Source organism: Lissotriton helveticus, chromosome 8, assembly GCF_964261635.1.
Source record: "Lissotriton helveticus chromosome 8, aLisHel1.1, whole genome shotgun sequence".
NCBI lineage: Eukaryota > Metazoa > Chordata > Amphibia > Caudata > Salamandridae > Lissotriton > Lissotriton helveticus.
In genome coordinates, this window is record NC_136069.1 from 178,335,150 (window position 1) to 178,343,667 (window position 8,518).

Here is an 8,518-nt window from a genome sequence, read left to right on the forward strand (position 1 = left end):
CCCGCATTTCTGCCAGCTGCAGATTGAAAATTATTCATTACAGATTCCTTCAGCGGGTATATTACACGCCGGTACGGAAGCATAGATTCGGATTGGCTGATAACGACCGATGTGAGCGTTGTCGCGCCGACCATGCTGATTTTCTTCACCTGGCGTGGGACTGCCCCCAGATTGCTCACTACTGGCGACAGGTGATGGAGGCTGTTACGGAGATGGTGGGGGAGGCGATCCCTGCGGACCCTCTGACAGCCATCCTTGGATGTACGATGCAGCTGCCCAGAGATTGCAGGAAATTCATCGACACTGCCTTGCTCTTGGCCAGGCGCCGTGTTGCGTGCCGCTGGGGCAGGGGGAGAGCGCCCAAGTTCAAGGACTGGCTTACGGACTTGATTTATTGCCAAGATCAACATACTACATTTGCTGAACTGCTCCCTCTCTCGTGTCGACCCAGGGATATTTGGGATCCCCTGGTGCACTACCTGCTCAAGTGCTCGGATGACGATGCGCAGTCAGGCGGCCAACCTGTCACTCCCCAGCACCCCGAGCTCTCTCCTGGAACTTAACCCATAGCTGCAGCTGCGGCATCTGGGTCTCCTCGTCTCTATGCGCCCTTCTACCCCTTCAAACTCCCTGGTGCTCTGGGATGTCCTGCCTCGATTGATATGGCCCCACCCCTCCTCTATGAGCATACACACCCTATCTTGCACTCACAGCACGCTTTCATGCCTCTGGCGGGCGACATCCTGGGACATCCTACACTTTCCTTAGCTGGCCCTCTGCTGACTTTTACAGCATCGGGATGAAAGTTCTGGACACGCAATTCTCAACACGCCTCTGCTTGCCCGACCTGCCACACTACACCACTATCACTTACTACTACTACACAGTCATGCACTGCCTCGTTGTTGCTACTTAGTTGGGATGTTTTGATTCCTGTTCAACAAAAAAGGAGAGAATCTTCTCTTGATCAAAAAAACTCTGTTCGACTGCTGCTCGTATCTGCTTGTCCTACATCACCGGCTGCGGAACCAGCATCATATGTGTCTATAATGTGTCACCGGGCCTCCGGGATGCCGGCTTCAAGGCTGTGTATTGTTCATCTTCTCCTGCTGCCGGCCTCCGGGTTGTGGGCGACCCAAGCTGTGTACCGTACTCTGTTTATTTCAATAAAGCAGATTTGAACCCCCCCCAAAAAAAAAAAGGTTTCTGAAGGAGTTGGAGAACATCGGAAAGTCAGAAATAGGCTACTTTGAGTCAGATGAAAAGTGTAGTGCCTAGGTGTCAGCGAAGTAAAATATGTCGGTTTAGATTACGGTTAGCATTAATTGACATAAGGCCATCATGTGGTGCATAGCTGTTAAGCGGTATGAGGCATAATAATATAAGTAGTTGAAGAAAGATGAAAATAGGCAAACACCTTGAATCGAAAGTGTTATTGATGTGTGCATGTTTTGTAAAGACACGAACACAGAATGAAGCGTCTGTTAACCCTGGGTATGTAAAGGAAGTAGTTTTCCTAGAACCAGGTGTCCTTGGAGCAGTTTAAGTGAATTCAGAGAATGTGTTATATCTGTGACATACCGGTCACTGTATTCAGAGGATAAGTGATTGATGGTGAGTGGGGAATGTGATATTGTATCTAAGAGCAAAGAAATTCCATTAGTTTTCCAAATGTTTGTGGGGAAGTAAGTGTATGTTTCCTGAAAAGAGTTGTAAATAAAGTCTATGCTGTTGATTGTTTTTTACATTGAGATGTTGGGGCAACTGGTCTGTCTGAGTTGAGGCATTGTATTGCAGTGTGGTTTGAGGCCTGCTTTGCGTGCATGTTATATTAGCATGGCTTGTTAGAAGTTTAAACGCCATTTTACCTTTTGCTGCTTTGCACACAACACTGCATTAGCTGTTTTTGTAAGTTAGCCTTCGCGAAGGTCTACACATGAGAAAAGGTTTTTGTTTTCAACTTCCCTAGACTTACATCGTGCCCATAGTCTGCACAGTTAGTGCTGAACATGTCAAGGTTATCATAACATGGCTGCTGTTTTTCAGCATGTTCGAGTAACGTTTTCTAGACACAGCAATTTGGCAGCTGTGAGCCAGCTATGATTCTGGCGCCCCTATTATACACACATTCGCCATGATTTCACACACTTGGAAGATTCCAGGGATGCAGAGAGACTTGCTGACCCAGATATAATTCACCCTTACTGAGCGGACAGGTAATGAGGTCCCCCAAGATAAGCCCAAGAAACCTTCTGTAGTTTATAATACATAGTTCCTATATAGGGAGGGTGTTAAAACTAGGCGCTATAGGACCTATATACACCAGTGTTATAATATGCTTTCTCTTTTTGTGTTTTATGTAATTGTAACCATGCTGACTATATTATTGTTAATAATATGTCTGCTTATGTTGGCTAAAATACTGCACATGAGATCACGTCGTTAAAATAAATATTTTAACCTTACCGTGTCGCTTCTTTACTCCTGTTGAGGACTGGTATGAGAGTATAACAAAAGAGTGTTCTCACTTCCCACCATTCCTGAGATTGTACTAAGTTGCATGTTCCACGTTGTCTAATCATTGGTTGCTTTGCTCTAGGACGAAGAGCTAATGTGGCACTGAGGCTAGCTGGTATGGGTTCTCTGGGTACAGAGGTGAGTTTCTGGCACACCACAATTCACTAATGTCCTGGGTCTCTGTGCACAGTTCTGTGTAGGAACAGAATCATTGCAACAGTATTTCGTTATATAGTATGTTTGGAGTACATGTTAAAACCATATAAACTAAAAGTATAGATAGTGTGTACAGAATAAAAACTACACAAATGTTGATGACTGATTTTAATCTGTTTTTATAAAAATGTGAATTCATTATTGAAGAAATTCTATTTGGTGAAGAGGCATTTCAATATTTTCAGTTAACCTTTCTGTGGTTGTGTCCCTAAGTCATTGACGGCTTTAAAATAGAATAACATGTTTAATAGATTCTTCAGATTTGCCACATAATCAGCACATACTTTGCTATATCTGTGTTACTGTTAGCCCTGTCATCCTTAGGTTGGTCCTTCCCCAACTTTTTGCCTTCTTACCTCCACTTTTTGCAGTAGCTTTTTGTTGGCCTTTTTGGACACTGAGCAGTTTACCACTGCTAACTAGTGCTAAAGTGCATGTGCTTCTTCCCTAAACATAGTGACATTGGTGAATACCTGATTGGCATATTTAGTTTACCTATAAGTCCCTTGTAAAATGGTATACCATATACCTAGGGTCTGTAAACTAAATGCTACACAACTATCCTTTCAAACCGCCTCAGGCCTGCCTTTGCAGAGCCTGTGTTTGCAGTTTACTGCCACTTCGACTTGCCATTTAAAACCACTTGCCAAGCCTTTAACTCCAATTTTATTACACATTGGTCACCACTAAGGTAGGCCCTAGGTAGGCCTATGGGCTTGGTGCTGTGTAAATAATCGATAGGACATGTACCTTCAGTTTTGTATGTCCTGGTAGTGACAAACACCTACATTTGTTTTTCACTACTGGGAGGCCTAATCTCATAGGCTAGCATTGGGAATTCCTTAAAACACTTTTAAGCTGTAATGCCTGATTAGAAAGGAGTAGCTAGATCATGTTTCATATATTTGGAATGGTAATCATAATTCCCCTGTAATCGTAAAGCTGGATTTAAAGATTGCTATTTTAGAAATTGCACCTTTAGCAAGTGGATTTCTCTGCTCTAACGTAGCCTGTCTCAAATACACCTCTATATTTTTTTGTAAAAACAATTTTTATTGGCATTCCGACTCAAAATATCACATTTCAATGAGTAAATTATGCAGTAACATCCGACATTTCAGGATAGTAATACATTTCCGACCAGATGCCTTTTATAATAACAATCCCCCAAACCGTTCCCTCCCTGGGTCCCACCCCCCTAGTCAGTGCGCCGGTGTCTTCTCTCTCAAGCAGCTGAGAATCAACTGCGAGTTACCTCCTTGAAACAATCGAAATGAAAAGGTAAGTAGTGCATATCAATGGTGGACCTGAGCTCTCGGGACCTCTGTCGTTACTTGGTACAATGGTGCGCTACACTGGAAGTGGGGTACCCCTCAAAAGAACTACCCTACGGTGTCGCTACTTCGCCATCCTCACTTTGGTCACTCTCAGGTGACTGGAGCGCAGTCACTAGGGCCTCCCACGCTCTGGCCACCTCTAAGGCCCTGTCACTATCTAGTCGCCTGGCCTGTTGCAGCCGCAACGCGCTCTCCGCCTTCGCCCACCGCTCCAGAGTGGTCCTCCAACGCAAGTAACTGGGGCCCCGGCTAGATTTCCAATGCATGGTGATCTCCCGTTTGGCCAGTATCAGGCCCAAGTCATAAAACTTACTGGGAATGCAATTGCGGGGGGTGTGAGGGAACCACAACAGTAAGCAAGCGCCCATATCCGCGTCAATCTGCCGATCCGTGTCAGCATTCAGGCAGGCCATCACCGCCTCCCAGTAGCCAGTTAGCCTCCCACAGGACCATAACATGTGCGCAAAGTCTGCGTCCTCCGCTCCACATCTAGGGCAGAGTGAAGATGCACCTTCAAAATATTGCGAGATCTTAACCGGCGTTAGGTAAGCTCGGTGGAGAGTGAAAAACTGGACCAGCTGGAACCTGGCATTCCTAGTGCCCTTCCATGCCCGCCGCAAAAGCAGCGGCCACGTCGATTCAGGGATCTGTCGCCCGATATCCCCTTCCCATTTGGCTCTCAACCCATCCAGGGGCTGCAGAGTTTCGGTCGTCAGCCTCCGGTAAAGGCAGGTGACGGCCTTGTAAGTGCCAGCCGCCATGACCACATATTGACAGCACTCAGATGTCGGTGGCTCAGAGAGCCCCCTCTTCCAGTGACTCCGAATACCGGCCACCAGCGAGGCGTGCAACAGATAATCACCCCTTGGGAGGCCGTAAGCGTCGTGCAGCTCCTGAAACGTGAGCAGCGATCCCTCTTTGTAGAGATCACCGAGCATTTGCAGGCCAAGTTCCTCCCAGGTCGCCAGCGCAGACCAATCTCCCCCATGCGGAAAGGCAGTGCACATCCCTAGTGGGATCTCAGGGGCATAAGGGCGAGTGATGCCGGATCGTCTATGGCAACGTAGCCAGCAGTTACGAATCGTCCGTTCCTCCCCTGTAAGCTGGGTAAGGTCCAATTTCTGGCCTAGAATTATGAATGAGATGACGTGTCTCCGAAGGATTCTGCCCGCTACCCCCTCTGGACCTCGGAATTCTAAAGCCACTGCTTGGGTAAGCCACTGCAGCTGCGCCGCCAAATAATACCATTCGAAATCCGGGGCTGCAAGTCCCCCGTCTGACCTGGGGCGCATCAACGTGGCCAGCGCCACGCGCCTCCTACCCGTTCCCCAAATGAACCCGGAAATTAAGGAGCGAAGTCTGGTAAAAACCGATGTCGGGATCCAGAGCGGCAGCGTGCGAAACAGATATAATAGACGAGGAAGTGCCACCATCTTCAGTAACGCCACTCGCCCCGCGACTGACAACGGTAGCGTCCGCCAAAATCCCATGCAGCCTGGTAGACTCCGGATCGCTCTTTCAATGTTACCTTCCAGGAGGTCCAACGACGATCGATATATGTGCGTGCCTAGATAAGGGAGGCAATGGTATTCCCAACGCAGCTCACCCTCCGGCTGGGAACCGTCCGTCCTCGACGCCAACGGGAAGAGGCAGGACTTCCCCCAGTTGACCCTCAGTCCCGATAGGCGGCCAAAATCCGAGAGCAAACGCCCGGCCCCACGCAGGGCATCGTCCGTGTCGGCCAAAAACAGTAGACAATCGTCTGCGTAGAGAGATATGTAGTGGGTGTCGCCCCTTAGCTGAAGGCCCTCATACGCTCGGCCCATACGGGTGTGAGCAGCTAGGGGCTCTATGGCTAGCGCAAATAGTAGGGGGGACAGGGAACATCCCTGTCGAGTCCCCCGCCCTACTCTGTACGGGGCAGAAATGGTGGCCCCCGTCTTGACTCGGGCTGTGGCCGCAGCATACAGCAAAGCGGTCCACTTCACAAATCGTTCGCCCAATCCGAAGGCCTCCAGCACTCGGAGCAGGTACAGCCATTCAACACTGTCGAATGCTTTCTCAATGTCAGTCGAAAGTACAGCGGCACCCGGTAAGCCAGCAGCATTGCCCCCCATAACCCGAAGCAGTCGACGCACACAGGTGGCGGTGGTGCGCTGGGGAATAAAGCCCGCTTGGTCTGAGTGCATCAAAGCGCGCATGTGGGCCAGAAGCCGCGTCGCAAGAACCCTGCTCAGAATCTTGTAGTCCGTCGTGAGCATGGACAGTGGGCGGTAGGCCGAACGAGAGTTAGCATCGCCGCCCCGCTTCAGTAAGGGTATCACCAAGGCCTCTCGAGTAGTCGCAGGCAGGACCCCGGTATCCCAGGCCTCCCGGTAAACCGTCTGTAATCGCGGTATCAATACATCCGCGTAGGCTGCATAAAATTTGATCGGTAGCCCATCTGTGCCAGGGGTCTTGTGCCAGCCATGTGTTTAATGGCCACTCTAATCTCTCCCTCAGAGATGTCCCCGCCCAAACGGTCCGCGTGTTCGGGGTCGAGCCGGGGAAGCCGCGCCTCCAGGAGGAACTCATCCAGCTCCACTGGCACACATGGCATCTCGCTCCTATAAAGGCGCGCGTAATATGTCGAAAATTGGCCGTTGATCTCCGACTGAGTATAAACCTTGTGTCCCCCCGGAGTGGTCAGAGCCACAATCGGGGTGCCCCGAGACCCTGGGGCGGCCAACCAGGCCAGTAGCGAGCCCACCTTGTCTCGTTCAGCATGAGCTCGAACCAGAAACTCCTTATAATCGAAGCAGCGCAGCTTCTCCATCGCTGTCGCCACTTCCTCCCGCGCGGCCGAAACCGCTGCGTGAGCCTCAGGAGTCACGTGATGACGTTGTTCCTCCTCGCGTAAGCGATCTTCGCTTCGCGTTACTTCCTGCAGGAGGGTCTTGCGGACTCCCGCGGTAGCCGAAATACAGACACCCCGAACCACTGCCTTAAAGGCGTCCCACTCCAGTGCTCTACTGGAAGCTGTGCCCACATTAGCATCAAAGTAGCCTTCCACCCCAATGCCTACATCAGCCTTAAACGCCGCGTCCTCCAATGCCAACGGGTTTAACCGCCACGTCGGGATAGCTTGGTGTTTCCGTGTCCATTGAACCACTACCAGGCAAGGGTTATGGTCAGATATTGTTCTAGCCAAATATTCACTGTGGCGGACCAAGCACTGAGCATCCGGCGAGCACATAATGCTGTCAAGGCGAACATGAAGCTCGTGTGGGGGGGGAATAAAAGGAAAAATCCCTCTCTGTAGGGTGTTGGGTTCGCCATGCATCAACCAGGCCCCAGCTACTCTGCCACTCTCCCCTACTCTTCGCTAGCCTGTGAGCTGCCGCCTGCGCCAGTGGTGGGTGAGACCTATCCAATTCCACGTCTAGTACAGAATTAAAGTCACCCCCCAGTAAGACCGTATTGGCTAGGACTGTCGCCAGTTTCCCAGACAATCGTGCAAAAAAGGCAGGTTGGTCAACATTTGGGGCGTAGACGCTGCAGAGTGTCACGTTCCTCCCATCTAGGCCGCCCTGTACAGCTACAAACCTCCCCTCGGGATCGATCACTGTCAGCAAGGGTTGGAAGGGAACCCCCGCCCGCACCCAGATCAAAACCCCCCTCGCAAAGGCCGAGTGGACCGTGTAGAACAGCTGTCCCCGGTCAATATGTGTTTCCTGCAGGAAGGCTACGTGAATCCCCCTACGAACAAGATAGGCATGCACCTTGTGACGTTTCAGCATGGAGTTCAGTCCCCGCACGTTCCAGGTCACACATTTCAGATCAGGTAGGGTCCCCATTCATATCAGCAAGTACAGTTCTGATCAAAGAAAAAAACCTAGGCACACTGACAACACCCCAAAACCAGTTCCTGAAAACCACTCAACAATCCCGCGTCCCACCCATCCCCAGAATAGGCCCCAAACAGCAGAAACCCATCCAAAAGTCAAAAGCCCAAGTAAAACAGTCTCTGGTAACTACCAGAGTCCCACAATAGGTGTGAGATAGAGGGGGTGGCCTGTCGCTATGTCCAACAGACCGCGAGCTACACATGCCACCCGGCCGGCCCTCCCCAATGTGTCCTAGTTGCCCCACATCCCCACCCCTTCAAAGGCAGAAACCACAAACGGCGGAAGGCAGACCCCTGCAACAACACATCTCGCCGCTCACCCGAGCCACATGCCTCCGCCCCAAACCCAAACAGGAGCCCGGCTGCAAATACAATACCACTACGGAGGGGCATTAGGATCATTCGTCCAATAAGCCATCAGCAGTTCCAGGCGTGACATGAGGCGGCCCAGAACCACCAGCGGCCGACTCCTCCGATGCCGCTCCCTCAGAGCCCTCCCGGGAGCCCGACTCCACTGCTGATGTCGATGCCACCGTCTTGGAGATGGTAGAGACCGCCCGGA